Source organism: Cavia porcellus, unplaced genomic scaffold (assembly GCF_034190915.1).
Source record: "Cavia porcellus strain 051 isolate PalLab524CR breed Dunkin Hartley unplaced genomic scaffold, mCavPor4.1 scaffold_2, whole genome shotgun sequence".
Taxonomy (NCBI): Eukaryota; Metazoa; Chordata; class Mammalia; order Rodentia; family Caviidae; genus Cavia; species Cavia porcellus.
The window spans coordinates 72,118,068-72,136,037 of NW_026947485.1; the positions used below are offsets into that span (position 1 = coordinate 72,118,068).

Genomic DNA, 17,970 nt, shown 5'->3' on the forward strand with positions numbered 1-17,970 from the left:
CTTTTCTTTTTTTCTTCTTCCTCCCTTCCTCCATTCTTTTTTTCCTCTTTTCATCCCCTTCCTCCTCCTACCTTTCTTTCCTCTGTCTTGCTCCTTTCTTTTCTAACTTTGTCTCTTTTTATCTGTTTGAAATAAAAGTTACACCAGATGAAATACACCAGACTTGCACATATATTCGAGGAACTTTGACAGATGCCTGCTTTAGTGTGCCCCAAACCCTGATCAAGGAACAGCACACAGGTACTGTCCCTGTCCCTGTGATGGTCTCTCTTGTGCCATCCTGACATCATGAATCCCTCCTGCCACCTTCTGCCAGAGACAGTCACCATCCTGAGTTTTTAAACCAAGAATTCATTTCCTAGATCTAGAGCTTCATCTAAATGGACTATATCTGGTTAAGTATTTTTGGCATTCAATCTGAAATGGTGCAGAGAAAATAAGAGAGGTAAGAAGGAGACAAAGGAGGAGGCCTTTAACATGGCATGGGAGAGCTTCACGGGGCAGGATATACAGAGGCTCTCAAACAAATACAAAGTGGGCTACTTTTATCAGTTCTTGCTGGTGGAGGAGTTTGGGAGGTGGGAAAAATGACATGCTAACAGCTGATTTGAAGGAGCATCTGTCTGTGTAAAACTGGAAACATAAAGATTTACTGGGAGCTGGAGGTGTAGGCTTGGGTGGTTGTGGAGTCTTGGGATTGGAAAGGGCTCTGCGCACATGCAAAACGGGAGCAGAGGTTTATCTCTGGAATGAGGAGAACATAGAAGTTACTCTTGGAGAGAGAAGTTGCTTCTCTGGGTCTGGTTGGGAGGATACAGCTAAACCCCTGGCAAGTAGAACCTATCAGTATCCACTTGATGTGAGAACTAAGTGTAAAAATACAGTGTAAAAATCTTAAATCAGAAGATTTTGCTGCATCCCAGCAGTGAACACTGTTGCTCCCTAGACTTCTCTGTAACTTGGGAACTGTGTCCCCTGTGTCTGCAAAGGCCTGTGACAGCTTCTTATTGCCAACATGTCTCTGGACATATGGGCCAGCATGGGACACAGCTGGTCAGACACGGCACGCCTATGCGGAAGCTCCGAGTCCCAGACACTGTATTTATGAGCAGATCTGCCTTTGTGTCAGCAAGTTAGACTTAGTATTATTGATTTTGTTCTAATTGTTCCATGAGACAAAGGAGGAAATAGTTTTCCTGAAAGCAGTAGTGTGCTCCAGAGTGGAGGATGGTATGTGTTGCTGGGGCAGGATGAAGATTCTTGACCAACCAAGCAGACTTTGTCCCTCCTGTCTCTACCATGTGGAAGCTGAAAGTTTTTCCAAACCCATGGGGCTCCTTGGGCAATAAGAAACAGGACACCCTGATTTTAGATAGATGTCATGCATTTAAGGAGCAAAGAGAGGGTAACGAAGGCAAAATGTGCCCCATGAGGCCTCTCAAACCAGAAGCCGCAAGGAGATATTATTACACTGTCAAATCCAGAGCATAGGATTTTGTGGCGAGCTTGTTCCCAAGATGAGACCCCTCAGTGTTATTCAGATAAATTAGAAGTCTCACAGGTGCCCAGATGTCACATGCCTCGGGCAGATCTCACCTCAGAGGGATCTTATCTGTGCACATTGAAAACCACATTAATCCAGGAAAGCTGCTGCTCCAGAGCATGACTGCTTTCCAGTTGTGAGCTGTTCTCTTTGCATCTCACATGCTTAATTTAATGAGACACATTTTGTACAAGCAGACCAGCAGCAATCACGCTTATCTCCACTAGCAGATTATTTTATTTAGCTTTGTATGTTAATGGGACATTGACTGCTCTGCTAAGGCAAAGTTGAGCAATTCTTGGCTTATTACAGTTTAACTTTTCCAAATTTCTGCTCTGTCTCATTATGTGGACCAGTCAGATTCTACTCAGCCAATAACAGCAAGATTCCTCCACCTCCAGTGTCAGCCTAAACTCAGTCTGAACTTGGTGCTGCTGAAGGCTGGCTGAGAGCAAGAGACTCTGAATCTCACAGTCTGGAAATACGTGCTCACGTGAAAGCTGTAGCTCATCTACCAAAATCTCCCATGAAGCCTAATTTCCAATACATCTAAACATGAGTGATGACAGACATTAAATTAATAAATGACTATATGCATCAGCAAACAGCAGATAAGGATCCATCATCGGTAAAATTGTCTAAGATGACTTCAAAGCACCATACAGAAACAGGGATATGATTCATAAGAATTTTCTTCTAATTAGCTCTGGGCAAAGCTTAATAGATAGGGAGAAATTGGACAGGCACCTAAGAAGATAAAACATGTGCAACTTGGCTCAGCTGGAATAAATCACAGGAAAATTTAGAGACCTATGATTTAAACTTATCCGTGTATAATAATGGGGAAAATCTAACCCTTAGATAATAGGACAATCTGAGACAATGACCTATACAATTTACCATATTCAAGACAAAGAGGAGGAAGTACAGGGTGGGGAGACCACAGGATATTGACAATAAGGAAAACAAAAAGACTGGAAGCTTCTAGGTCTCTCTCTCTCTCTCTCTCTCTCTCTCTCTCTCTCTCTCTCTCTCTCTCTCTGTGTGTGTGTGTGTGTGTGTGTTAAAGTCTCCTTTTTGTAAATGTCTTTTAAATTAAAGACATGCCTTGCAACTTTCCAGCCCTAGGGTTTAAGCAGTTCCTTGGCTATAGAACTTTCCATTCCCCGAGGCTCTGGAGATGGGGGTACAGCCTGAATGCAAGGTTAGCAATGAGCAAATCTGGAAGTTTTTGGCCTTCATCATTACCTGCCTTGTTCGCAGGAGCAGGCTGTGATGCAAGGTTTTCCAGATGGCTTTGCCCTGGAATGATCCTCCAAAGATGCTGTCCTCCCCTCTCACAGCTCATCCTGACAGCCAGATAATCCAACCATTGGAGAGAGGTGGGAAATTTTTTCCATATTTCTCTGGAGCCAGTGGCTAGGCACCCAGAGCCACAGTTAAGAAACTGGCAGTCAAAAAGTCAGGGATGCCCTGTGGGGCTTACTGGATTTCTTGGTAAGGTTTTATGGGTTTTAAACTAATGCTTTTTGTCTCTTTAATGTTAAAAATGGAGTCCTCTTGAACCCCTGATTGCATTCAGTATAATCATGATTATAAAATGTCTGAGCTCTTTGGGAAGTATGAGCAGATCCCTGTCGTGTTGCAGAGGAGGAGACATGAACTCTTTGAGGCTTGTTAGTGCAAGACCAGCCATCTCTCTGCTCCAGTGGATGTTTGCAGTAGAAGGGATTTGTCTGTTGGATGGAGGAGGTTGAGGATTCACTGCTTAACAAGGACAAATAAGTGATGCCTATATTCTTTACTTGTTACTCATTTGATAATGAGATTTCTAAAGCTTGTGATATGCAATCATCTATATTGTTCACTTGCAGAAACATGTGTTAATTTCTGTGTAATGCTGTCCTAGGATTTTTAGGCTACTCTTATTTGAGTCTCTCTGATTCTCTCTCTCTGCCCCCTTCTACACACACACACACACACACACACACACACACACACACACACACACATATCTTGTTACTCTATTCAGATGGGTTCTCTAGAAATGAACCAAGGTTTTTTTGTTGTTTGTTGACCAAGGCCACTTGAATTATATGGGTGGTTATACTTTTACATTAAATGGAGGAGGAGGATTTCTTCATAGTGAAGAAGTGCACATATTCATTCATTCATTCATTCATTCATTCATTCATTCATTTATGCATTCATTTAGCTGGGTGCACTGAGTACACTGGGCACCAAGCACTATGCATCAATGAAAGCTCCATGAGGGAAGGGACTTCAGTTTCCTCCACTCACTGCTGCCATCTGAGGAATCTAATGCACTATCCAGCACAGGGCTGTGTTCAAGAGCATGTGAGCGAATGGAGCACATGGTAAAGGAAACCGGGAGTTCATTTCTCTGTCCCCACTGCTGTAGCCCAATCCTAAGGACACGTGAGTTTTGTGGTGTTAGTCCTCCATAGTATGTGTCTAAAGTGATTTAGTGTCCTGCTGCATTCTGGGATAGCTTGATATTTTACACAGCTCTGAAATGAAACTGGAGCAGCATAAATGCTTTGAAATTGTCTTTTCATTTAAAGCAAAGGCGAACTTCGACAAAATGACTTGTGACTATACTTAGACGTACATGACTTCATACATTTAAGGAAGAAGGATTCAACTTGGTAGTGAGACATTTTAAAGCCCCAATTCAGGACATCTCAGAGAGTAAGATGCTGCTTGCTCCTCTCCCTCATTCTAGAAGTGGCTCCTGGTAGGGAGATGGCAAGGATGAAGACTAGAATGAGTTAAAGTTAAAAGATCCTGGAAAGAGAAAGACAGCCCTCAAGAACTACTTGACGGTAGCTGTGAGTTAGGAGCAGGAATGGGAAAAGTATATACCACCTTCCCCTCCTGCTTATCTGACCCTTTCTGAAATCATTTGCAGTGTTCTTGGAGGAACATATTATTGCTGTCAGTGTCATTATCTCTTTCATCATATGAGACAACCAAGGTCAAGGGAGATATGATGACTTCTCATGGGAACGCAGCTGGCAAATCCAACTTGGATTTCTGGAGGTCTCCTTCCGAGCCCACATCCCTGACCACCATGCCAGTTTCCCCAGGAGCCAGCATTATAATCATTCCTGAGATCATTGCTGATTTTGTGGCCCTAATTCCTGGTTTCTTGCACCAGTCACCATGGTGCCTTGCCTGTTGTGGCACAGATTACTTGGGTGCTAACACCTCATTTGGTTCCCAAGCAAAATCAGCTGGCATGTCACCTCTGTAGATCTGTATTACTCTATGTCTCCTGTGCCCATTGTCACTGCTGTGGCCTGAGCAGTGGGACATCCATCTTGCACCTGCCTCATGGGGTTCTGAAGAAGATAAAAGAAATCCCAACTGAAAGGACAGTAAGCAAGAGATTTAGGGCTTGCCTTTTGTAGCCATGGCAACCACTGCTTCATTCTGGAGTGGGCAAAAGTCCAGAGCCACTGTCTCATGCACAGCCTCCCTTGTCATGTAAGGGGCGGGAGGCAGAGGAGCCCACAGAATAAGACAAAGATGAAAGGCCTGGTCTGCTGCTGTTGATTGTTTTCATATCAGTGGTTGGTTTTGAAAATCTCTGGAAGGCAGATTTATCTCTAAGGAAAATGCTGCAACCTGTGTGGCCAGTGGGAAACAAATGCAGTGACTGAGCTTTGCTATAGGCAAGTGACAGTGGCTTAAGAATATCTGGCCTCTGGGCTCCAGAACTCCGCACAGCTCTTTGTTTTGTGGCATCCCATGCAGTCCCCGGTGCTTGAGAGGGAAGTCTTGTTTTCCGAGTGGTTTGTGGTTTCTCACTGGTACTAATCCCAGGTCTACCCTGGGCTGGTGGCAATACACTTAGGGAAGGCAGATCCGCCTGCTTGGACAAGCCCCTCAGGGACGACATCGGATTGGGAGAACATGTGCAGTGCCTTAAACAGTGCCCAGGAAAGAGGACTTCCTCAGTATTTATTTCTGCACAGTCTTGCTTTACCAAGACGTGTGTCTCCAGTGGAAATGAACTGTAGCACAATACTACTGTGCTTTTTGAGAGGGATGTGAGCCCAGAAATGTGGAAGGTGGCAGGGATGGTGACTGTTAAACCTGGTGTGTTTGTGGCTCTTTTGCAAAGCACAATAACACAAGCATCTACTTTCCTTTGTTGGGAAACACTGAGAACGTCTCTGTGTAAAGATGACAGAAGTACTGAATTGCTTCGGAACATTTTTGTAGCCTCTGTGTCACTCACAGGTTGTGACAATAATTTTAAATCTGTTTTTCAGTGAATTCTTTAGGAAGGCTTGGTAATGCTGTTGAGATACATCTATGTGAAGTTCAAATATCAATTGCCAAATTTTTCAATGATTGTGTTGTTAATGCCACAGTCTCCAATTACTGAGTTAGGAGGCTCCCCAGGTCTTCTGAGATGAAAAGAGCAGCCCAAGCAAAGTCAATCCCAGCAGACTCACTTGGTGGCTTGCTTAAAATCTCCTTTTTGAAGTTTTCAATTTTAAAGTTTTGACAGCCAGTAACATCTACCAATTTAAGTTATAAAGTTTTTTTGCAGTCGTCAGGAAATAATGCATTAATCAAAAGGTTGGTGAGGAGCAGAAAGACATAAGCAACCTGTCATGTTAATGAATTGTGTAGCTGGCTCATATTCTGATTGAAAATAAAATCACAGGGGGCTGGGGATTTAGCTCAGCGGCATAAGTGCCTGCCTTGCAAGCAGGCAGTCGTGAGTTCGATCCCCGGTACCGATAAAAAGGAAAAAGACAAAAAAAAAAAAAAAAAAAGAAAATAAAATCACAAAGAGGAATAGTGTCAATACAAAAGCATTTCTAATAGAAAAAATGTGATTATAGGTTGCATGTTAGATTATTTATTTCTCAGCAAATAAATCACTAAAAGAACTGCCCAAATTAGGAAACAAATATAAATTACTGTGGGTCTGTTATAATTTTTAAAAAGTTAGATAATGTACTATGTCCTATAAAATAAATTAAAGGCATCACATTTAATAATTACACAGAAAACTGAAATTATATAAAGAATATCACTTTTCATCTGGTTTTAATTTGCAGCCCTATTTTTCCCAATATCCTGTATCTAACATGCAGTTCTGTGACCACTCTAGGAGCTGGCTGACCCAGGGCCACGAGTCCTCCTTTTCCTCCTCCAGCCTCTCCTGGACTACAAACCCCATGGCTCAAAACCCCCAGAAATTCTCTTGATCCCCTCTTCTGATGGAACAGAGGTGCGTGCTACCTTGGTAGTGCGTTAGTAGTAGTTGAATCTTAAGACTGTCATTAATACCATAACTGACTTTTACTTGAAGGCCCTTTGTCTTTTTTGTATCATTGAGAAAGGAGGAAGATTTTTTAAATTCCTATGTATTCTTCCCTGAAAGACTCTAAGAGTCTCTGTGCAAACTTTAGGAATGTGGAAAGTGGACTGAGTTGACATCTCTCTCTATTTCACAGTGATTCAGGATGAAGGAAGAGAAGGGAAAGTTTTAAGATTGAGGACTAGTAGAACTCAGGATGCTATTTTGTTGTTTTCTTTGCAAATAAAAATAATCTTCTTCAAATTGTCATAAGGGAAAGAGAAACAGGCAAACTTGTCCCCAGGATTAGTCATAGAAAGATGGGACTAACAAGAGGCCACTTCCTGTGTCCCCGTGTCCCAGTCCCTCCTTGCTGGGTCTCTTAGGTTGCTCTGTGAACATGAAGACACTTCTGCTCAGGGAGCACCTCTGGCTCAAAACTGCACTTTGCTTCTCTGAACTCTAGAATTTGAACCAAGTTATTTGAGATCAGCTTTAGTTATTTCATATATAAAATGGGTACAATAAATTCTGCTACAGTTTACATCATAAAGTCTATATGAAACCATAATTGTCAAGTCACTAGAATAGTTTCACAGGCTTATAAACAAATTATTTAAGCAATTGTTCATTTCACCATGCACCCCAGCTTGTCTCATTACATTGATCATGTAACTCTGAGATGAGGAAACTTTCTGATTATACCTTACTGCCCAGCTGAAAATACAGACATGTGGCTATTTTAACATAAATTAAAAGCCAATGAAAATTAAAAGTTCAGTTTCTTCTTTCAAGGAGCTGTGACATAAGACAGAATATTTCCATCAAAGAAGAAGGGTGCAGTCGACAGTGCTGCTCACCCTTGCAGTGGTGACCACCAGGCAGCCTTAAGGATGAAAGCCAGGGATTGAAGTGAAGAGTGGAGAATCAGGAGATGCTTCCCAGCTAGTCATTCCTCAGTTTCACTGTGTCTCTGCTCTCCAGTCTCAGGTTCTGATCATCCCAGAGCTAGGATGCTCATTAGCATTCCCTAATGTTGGACAAACTCTTTAAACTTATGTTATATTGGGGGGGGTGTTTGTTTGTTTTGTTTTTGTTTTTGATGGGAAAGGAAATCAGACAAGAGTAGTCTATTCTTAGTAGGCAGAAAAATCTCTCTTTCTCCTTCCTGACGCTCATATATTCTTTCTCATCTTTATTCAGTGTGGTTTTTCTTTCTTTCCTCCTTTCTTTTTCTTTTCCTTTTCCTTGTTACAATGAAGATGTTTCCTGTCCCTGGGAGCAAGTAGTTTTTATTAGATCAAAGGATGCTTCATTAGTGAGCTCATAGAAATCCCTATCTGGAGTATTCTAAGAACTGCATCAGTGAGTAAGGGGCAGCTGTTTCGGGCTGCCCCAAATTAGTGACTCAAAATGAATGGTGCCTACAATGACACTGAGGGGAAGTGATAAAGAAGAAAACAGACGCTGCAGAACATCTTAAATATGGAAATGTCTTCACTTTAAACGTCTCCTCACTGGACTCTTCTAATCAAAAGTTCTTATAGATTTCTTCCCTTGTGTGCTAGACACAGGGTGTTTTGAACTGAGAATTCATGAATTCTAAGCCTCATAAGTAAATTGGCTTCTTGCCTAACCTTGGGCTGAGGACATACTGTGTCTTTAATGGTCTTTAATGTGTTCCTCTAGGAATAACTATAATGCTGTAAGAAGTTCAATTATTAATGAAATTTACAGAGAACCTGCCCATTTGTATAAATCCAGCTGACCTTAATTTTTAATCTTTATAAATAGTTTTGAATTTTAATAAGGTAACTTCTCAGCAGGACATTTATTCCTTCTAATTTATGATTTATTCACCTGTTTAGCTTTATCTGCTCTCTCTACTTCCACTGTGTTTGGCTTTTTCTAACATTGTCTACCAACAACTGTAGTTTTAAAAATGTAGTCAATAGTGTAGAAGTTAATTGCAAAAAACATCTGAATTTTTCTCTGTTTCATGTAAGCCCTGTTTTACTTCTGATGTCAGAGATAAAAAATCTAGTATGTCACTTTAAATAAGATACTGTATGGTGATATAGGAGGTATTTCTCTCTTATTACATATGCCTATTGACTATAAAGTCATTTTTAAGATACATGCATTACATCTATAGAAATAATCTTACAAATCAGGGTTTAAACATGACATAAGACAGAAATATATTTCATTCCATGGCAAATCCCTAGTTTTACATTGAAAAATAGTGGGAAGTAGTGATATTATAATCCAAGGACTTATATAAAACAGAAGTTAGTTTCCATCTGGGTTTATGGATCTATGATTTTCTTCTTTTGATAGCAATACTTTTATAGCCTTATGCATGTTTGCCAGTCTTACAGAGCACTTTATTTTTTCCATTAGCCAAAGAATAAAAGAAAGGTGCTGACGTGACCAAGTGAGCAGCAGAGAGAGGGGAGAAGGTGGCACATCAGCACTTGAGGGGTGGACACAACCACAGGAAAGAGTTAACTAGGACAGGGCTGACTTCATCCAGGGAAGTAAAATAGAGGAGGAGAAGGGAGTGGGATATTGTTTCAAACAGTCTGTCTGAGGGGAGGAGAGAAGGTGGTGAGGGTGTGGAGGGGATAAATTTCCTAGGATGATACCTTTACCTCCCACCTACTCCATGCAGAGTCAGTGTGTGTGTGTGTGTGTGTGTGTGTGTGTGTGTGTGTGTGTGATAGTTATGGTGTGAGCCTGAGGCCAAAACCAGGAATCTTTAAGAAAATGATATGGACAGAGATACCGAAGAGGAGCAGACTTTAAAAGTGCTAGATATAATTAAAGAATGATGAAAGTTTCGACTTTACGAGGGGTATAGAAGGTAAAAAAAATCACAGGAAATATGAAATGAAAATAAGTTTCCACCAAATTATTCACAAACAAGTACCTTTTAGTGAGTTGCAAGCAGTCATTTTTGAGAAATTAAACTAAAATTGATTAAATTAAGTGAAAAGGAGTACATCACCTCATAGAGAGGAAATGTGTTTCATGAAATATTAAGTGTATACTGGCTAATGTGTACTAGGGTGCACTGTGAAACATACTTAATTTGGATTGCAGCTGAAATCAGGGAGTGCTACTGTCTATGTGGCCTTAGGACCATCAATCTGGGAGTGTCAGGGAGGTGGATTCTACATGGGAGACTTGTAATAATATAGACTAAGGAAGAGGAAGAAGTAAGTCTTGTCATGATGATAGCAGTGAATGAAATGGATGACGAGAGACAGGACAGACCATAGAGGTGAAACCAGTGATATTTAGTTACTGATTGTGTTTATATTGCAAGGACAAAGGAGAAATCAAAACTGCTTTGTGTTGTTAGTCTGTGTATGTGAATGAACCATCAGCAAGGAGGGATGAAGGGTGTAAGTAGAGAGAAGGTCAAGGATGAGCAAGCTTTCCAAGGCTTTGCGTTTCAGGAGCAGAAGAAACATTCAGGGTCAAATATCCTCAAGGATACTGGAAACGGAAGCTGAGCTGAGAAGGCATGACAGGCTGCAGATGCTGACCGGAGAGGCCTCTAAGAAAGAGAGACTGGTAGTTCGAAAAGTGAAAAAAGCCGGGGATGGTGGTGCATGGTTATAACCCCAGCACTAGAAGTTGAAGCAGGAAGATCCCTATGAGTCTGAGGCCAACCTGGGCTACATAGTAAGACCTGTCTAAAAAAACAAAAAACAAAAAACCAAAAAACAAAACAAAACAAAAAAAGCAAGTAACCAAATAGAAGGTGACATGAGAAGAGGTGTAAAGGGAAAATAGAAAACCTCCATTCTAGAATTTCAGGCTTGGTCTATCTAGGATTCAAGATCACCAAGAGAGGAAAATGATGATGAAAAAGAGAATTAGTCTTGCGGGGCTGGGGATATAGCTCAGCAGCATAAGCGCCTGCCTTGCAAGCAGGCAGTCGTGAGTTTGATTCCCGGTACCAATAAAAAGGAAAAAGACAAAAAAAAAAAAAAAAAAGAGAGAGAGAGAGAATTAGTCTCATCAAATTGCAAAATAAAAGCAGCTTTGATGAACAGCCTAGGAGCCAGTGATGTGGAGGTCAAAGAGAATGATGTGGGAACTAACAGTGGATGTGTGGGCTGGTGCCCATTAGCTATCTTGGAGGACAGTTTCTGCAGACCTTCAGGAGCCAGGCTGACCACTGGCAGTGAGGATTCATGACTATGCCATCTGCAGTTCGTGACCAAGCCCCCAGAGCAATGGCAGAGATAGACAGACATGACCAAAAAAACCTTGATTTGGTTCTCATCTCTGTCTAACCTCCACGTGGATAACCCAGGCTGTACTTGGTGTGTTTGCTGTCAAAATCCACTCACCCCATGATCTGTATTTCTGGGTGCTAGGGTAGTAGACAAAGATGAGCCCCATAACTCCCAGGCCTGTGAAGAGAGAGGGAGCCCTATGGCCAGCAAGGCTGTAGAAGACACGACACAGAAGTCCTCTGTCCATACACAGCCTGCCTGGCTCCCAGGGTATCTCTCTATCCTTTCATAGTGTGTGCTGATCACAGACAGCCCCCTCCAACTCTGCCTTAGCCTTCGGAGGATGTTTTACTTTTTCTTTCTGAAAAGTATCTTTTAAAATGATAGTTACTTTTTTAAAAAAGAAAAACTACAACAGGTGATATAACACAGGAAAATCCAATATGCAGGCGGGGAAATTCAAAGCATTTGCACAAAATACAATGAGGTTGAGGGTATTTCTCATAGTTATACCCACAGAATCAGTCTTTGTTGGATTGAAATGTGAATCTCTTTTAAAACATGAACATGTACTTGGCATCACTTGCCATTAATATTAAGTGACAATAAATGTAAATCTGACACTTTTGATTTTGTTCATAGCCAGCAGAACAGCTTCCCATGTATACTTCAACTAGATCATTACTTGTGAAGGGCAGAGGATCATGGTGAACTTGCTTAGAAGGCTCTCACCTATGATGAATGCTTCATTTGGTGAGTTGGAGAGCCATTTCCATAGCAACCCAACATTTTCAGACAATGAACTGAAAAACATGTTACATTTGGAATTCCACATGGCATTTTAGTAGACATCTAGATTCCTTGGCTTCTCATTCCATCAACAGCAACAATAAACAAACAGAAACGCCCCCTCTGAGTTAGCTGCCTTCTCTTTCAAAATGCAGACCAGAAAATGGCGCACACATAGAAATGCCTGCCTGGCAATAATCTCAAAAACTTTATCCAATTCTGCTTGGGTTGGTAAAATAAAAAATTGCAACAAATACTAGGTAATAAAAATAATGTTTCTGTCAGTAAAGCAGCAGATTCTTTGGATGTCTTTGGATGTATTATTTTTTTAAAAAATGATGCTTATTTTGCTTTTTTGAGTTTTTCCAGAACATAGATTTGATAGAAATACAAGATAATTATGGACTCCAGGGTCTTTTCTGTTCTATAAATTGCTTTGGTCTGTTTCCAAACACATTCAAATCCCTTGCCCAAATTTCCAGTCTCTTACACAAAGTCTCTGGCTGCTCCTTGCCACCTCTGCTGGGTGTACTGCTAGGCCGGCAGGTGTGACCTGAAGCTGTCCTCTAGAACCCGGCACTGCCAGGGGAATGTTATGCCATACTCACCATCGCAGGGAGCAGATGGTTTTTTAAGAAATCAAAGCACAGAAAGCTGCTGTTGTCCTGACACTGGCTATCAGAGAAGAGAAACATGCTTCGTCTGGGTGAACCCTTCAAATACTGGATTTCCTTTGACTTGTAGGAGAATGTGGGACTGCCTTTGACAGAGCCTTAACATGCGTCTGATGACTGAATGATTCAATGAGGAGAAAGACCCTGGGCGAACACTTTGGAAGCATTTCACCACAGAATGGAATGATCTTTGTAGTTGTGCAAGAGGCACTGCTCCCTGTGATTTGGCAGCCACCAATCTCTTCTTTACTTCTATAAATTTATCATTTTAGGAATGTTGTGTATATGGAGTCTTATAGGACATATCTTTTGAATTGTTTTAAAGTCTCACTCAGCATAACTTTCCAGAAGTCAATGCAGGTTGTTGAGTGCATTGATTGTTTGTTTCTCTTTAAAGCTAGCTAGTACTAGATGGGATAGATATGCTACAGTTTCTTTCATTACTCATTGTCTGCAAGACCTCTGGTTGCTTCTAGTTGGAGAGTTGTTATGGATAAAGTTGCTGTAGGCATTTGTGCATATTGTGAAAACCTAAGTTTTCACTCTTCTGCAGTAAGTGTTTGAAAGGACAATCACTGGGTGGTATGATAGTTATATTTTTTTATTTCGTTTTGTTTTTTAAAGAAACTGGCAAATCATTTTTCAGAGTGACAGTTCACTTCTGCACTCCTGTTTCTCATTATCCTCAGTACCACTGTGTCACTGTTTTTTTTGCTAGTCTGTTAGTGTTTAGTGACATTATGTTTAGTGTGTTTATTGCTCTAGGATTGCCACACTGTTTTTGGTGGCTTGAAACAGTGGGAATGTGTTCTCTTACTGCTCTGCAACCTGGAATTCTGAAAGCAGTTTCATCAGAAGCATATTCTTCATTGCCTCTTCTGACTTCTCATGGCTATTGGAAGTCCTTGGTGCTTCTTGCCTATCCGTCGCTCTATCTCCGTTTCACTCTCCCTCCTGTTATCTCCCTTACTTAATTTTGTTTTATGACTCCTATAAGTACACTCTTCAGTGAGCTTACGGCCCACTCTAACGTAGGATGACCTTGTGTAGGAAATTCTTGACTTACTGACATCTGCAATGACTCTTATCTCAAATAAGGTCACATTCTAAAGTGGTAGCCACCATATACTTGGCCAAAATTTAACTCCCAAATTTACAGCTATGTTTCTTTCCCTTGAATTCATTTTACAGGTTTGTCATGAATGAGGTGGGCATATCTGTAGTTATTGTTGGATTCTCTATTCTCTTCATTGATTTATATATTTATTCTTCCACAAACAGCATGTGATCTTAATGATTTTAGCTCTATAAGTTTTGATTTCAGACGGGGTGGTTCTATTTTATTTTTTTTAAAGATGACATTTATCTATCCTGTACATTTTGAATTTCTATACATATTTTAGAATAATAGTGTCAATATCTATTAAAAGTTCTCACCGGGCTCTTGATAAGAACTACACTATATTTGTATAAGAATTACATCAAAGCTATATATCAGCTTGGAGAGAATTGAAATCTTTAGTATATGGAGTTCTCTAACCAGTGAATCTAATTTATTTCTCATTTGTTCAATGAGCATTATAGTTTTTCAGTCTACAAATCCCACACAAGGTTCATTAGATTTACTCCTAAGTACTTCATTTTGAAGGGAACAATTTAAAATGATATTATAAATTTAATTTTGTTGTCTATATGCTCTTTGTTATCTTATAGGGATGTGATTAATTCCCTGTTTATTTGCCCGTCAACCTTGCTGATACTCGTTTGCTTGTTTTTCCATTGCAGTGCTTGTATTGCATCATTGCACTGGCTGCAATATTTTTAGTGTATTGAATGGAAAGGAAGAAGGAGGACATCCTTGTCTTGTCCCTAATCTTGGACAGAATGCATTCAGTCTTTTATTATTATGTATGATATTAACTGTGGTTTGCTGTAAGTGCCTTATATTCATTTGAGGAATTTCCTCTGTTAAAACTTCTTATTGTGAATGGCTGCTGAAATTGTCAAATACTTTTCCTGCCACAATTGATAAGATTGTGCAATTTTTCTTAGCCTTTTAACATGGTAGATTGTATTGATAGATTTTGAAATTTGTACCATCCTTATATCTCTAGAATAAATTTAACTTGGTCATAGTGTGTGATTTTCTTTGTACATTGCTCAATTAAATTTAATAATGTTTTGCAAAGAATTTTTACTTCTATATTCATTAGAGTTGTTTCTAGTTTTTCCTTTTGTGCTGACTTAATTTGATTTTGATCTTGAGGTGGCACCAGTTTTATAAATGAATTTACAAGTACTCCATCGTCAACACTATGGACTGTATGCAATTATCATTAAATCTTTAGATGCTTGATAGGATTTTTCAGTAAAATCACCTGGAATTGATACCTTTTGGGGATTATTAATAAAAACTCTATATCCTTACATCTTTAGAGCAACTCAAATTATTTCACATTAGTTATTTTTATAGTGTGTACTTTTTAAAAAAATTGGCCCATTTCATTGAAGTTATGCAATTTACATGTAGACTTATTTACAGTATTCCATATTTATCCTTTTGATATCTGTGGAGTCTGTAGTATGTCACCTCTAATAATTTGCATTTTCTCTTACTTTCCTTGCCTCAAAGGAAAATTTCTAGAAATTTTCTAATAATAATTGTTTCAAAGAATCAGCCTTGTGATTCATTGTTTTTTTCTGTTGTTTTTATTCTCAGTGTCATTAATTTCCTCTCATCTTTTTTAAAAATTATTTTTCTTCTTTTACAGGGGTTGTGTTGCTTTTTTCCTAGTTTCCTGTGGTAGGAACTTAAATTATTGGTTTGATAGATTTCTTCTTCTTATAAATATTGGTGCTATCACTTATTTTGGGACTACTTTATCTGTGTCTCAAAAATTTTAATATGTTGTCTATTTTCATTCAGCTCAGTGTTTTTTCTTAAATTACTTTGAGGCTTGCTCTTTGATCCATGGACTCTTTGTAAATATGTTAGTGTTTAAAACTTCTATTGTTATTCTGTTATAATTTCCATTTTTCTTCTTTTGTGAGCAGAGAACATGCTGTATGTGATTTCTATGTGACTAAATTTGGCTTTGTTTTATGGATAAGAACACGGTCTGTCTTAGTGTTTATTCTTTAAGCATGTAGAAAGAATATGTATTCTGTTATTGTTTAGTGACGTTTCTTATAAATGTCAATTTATAGGAAATTTCCTATAGGTGTCTTGATCAAATAATATTTTCATTTCTTCCATTATTTACTGAATATTGCTTCCATAAATTACTGGAAGGTAGATGTTGGAGCCTCCAACTATAATTGTGGATTTGTCTATTTCTCTTTAGGGGAGAATAGGGTTTTTTCATTCATATTTGTTATCTCTCTTGCTGGTGCGTTCACATTTAGGTTTGTTTTTCTTTTTCTTGAGTTGACCTTCTTATAAAGATTTTAATTCTCTGGCTTAGTTACTTTCCTACTTATTGGGACAAAATATTCAACATCTGCAAGAAGAAAAGGAAAGGTTTGTTTTGATTCATTTTTCAGTCCATAGTCAGCTTGCTCTAAGGCAGGACAGTGTGGCAGAGGGTCAGGGGGGAAGTCAGCTGCTCGGGGTATGATGAACAGGAAGCAAAGAGAGATGGGAGGAGCTAGGAAGGAAGATAAACCCTTTCAAGCCACGCCCCAGTGACCAGAATCATCTGACCAGACCCCAGCGCTTTACAGCAAACCAGCTATATGGCCCCGTAATCCTCAAAGACACTCCATTAACACCTTACAAACACATGAGGCTTGCAGGGCATTTTAAATCTAAGCCTTGACAGCACACCCTTCTATCTCTGGTCACTGTCTTTATTGTGAAGTCTCCTTTATCTGGTATCTGTAACCACTTCTGCTTCGATTGTTTTTTCTGAGACAAAGTTCTTTTAGTCCTTTTATGTTTACCTTATTACTGCATTTGAAGTGTTTTCTAGACAGCAAATACTTAGTTTATGTTCTTCACCCATTTATTGGTTTCTGTATTCTAATTGGTGTATTTATATTAATTCCATTTATGATATTTATTAATATGTTATGGCTTAGGTCTGCTGTTTATCCTTTCCTTCTTTTTGTTGTTGTTTTTCTATCTTCTTTCTATCCTCTTATGAGTTACTAGAACAGATTTTTAGAATTCCACTTAGATTTATCTATAGTGCTTTTTATGTGTCTTTTTTATGATTGTTTTAAATATATTATATGCACATACATTATCTCAGAACTCTAGTTTTGACATTTTACCAGTTTAAATGAAAACTCAAGAGGAGAAAGAAAATGCATTTACTTGTGTCTTTGTTCTTTTCTTATTCTTGGAGAGAATTTTCACTGAATGTAGGATTCTGATTTACAAATTTTCAGCCAATCTTCCTTTTTTTCTCATGTTGAGAAAATATTAGATCTTGGCATAAATATTAGACCTTTTGTTAATGTCCCCTGGAGCTCCATTTTAAAAAGTTTTATCAGTCTATTTTCTTTCTGTTGTTTAAATTAGGTAATTTTTGTGATCCATTTTACTGATTCTTTTCTTTTGGTCCCTCTGTTGTGTAGTTGAACCCATTTATTATTTAAGTTTGATTGTTCTGTCATTTAGTTCTAAAATATTCATTTTGTTCTTTTAGATACTTTTAGATTCTTTCAGATTTCTTTGACGAAACTTTTTTACATTTATTTAAAATGTATTTGTTCACTAAAACAATTTTATGATGACTGCTTCAAAATTACTGTGTTATCATAACATTTCTATGATCCTAGTACAACCATCTGTTGATATTTTAAATTTAGTTTGAGATCTTTAGGGTCTTTGGTTTGAGGAATGCTTTCTTATTAAAAACTAGGCATTTTAGAGTGTTCTGTTATGAATGCTCTCCTTCAGATATCCTCCTTGGAACTGCCAGACATGTGTAAGTGCAAGGGTCTTAAGTTTTCTCCTTAACCTCTGTTGACATTGAAAATCTTTGCCTGTCCTCGTTATTTCCGGGTGGAGGGAGGAATTTCAGCCTTCCCTTAGGCCGTCATTGGTACTTCTTTGGTTGGAGGGGAGAAATATCCCATTATTTCTTCCTGTGTAATTTCCACTGGCACCACAGTGCAGTGGATGTGGCAGGTGGTCTCATTACTGCTGAGTGGTGGTAAAAGTCTGGCCTCTCCGTGAGCCTCTTGAACAGCATATCAGAAAGAATGGGTTGCTTACCATTTCAGAGTGAAGGTGAGTCCAATACTGAATCCATAGATATTTTAAGGATATTTTAAGGATGAGATATTTTTGATACTGCCATGGTTCTGGAAGTTTCTGCTCCCTAATGTGGCATTCTCTGATATCACCTGGGTCCATAG

The 17,970-nt window shown here is 39.2% G+C and overlaps 1 protein-coding gene across 4 annotated transcripts in view; it reads left to right on the forward strand.

Moving 5' to 3' along the window:
• The window catches only part of Ntrk2 (neurotrophic receptor tyrosine kinase 2), a 346,711-nt gene that overhangs the window by 209,358 nt on the left and 119,383 nt on the right, over positions 1-17,970 (forward strand). The gene's annotated exons all lie outside the window — the stretch shown is intronic.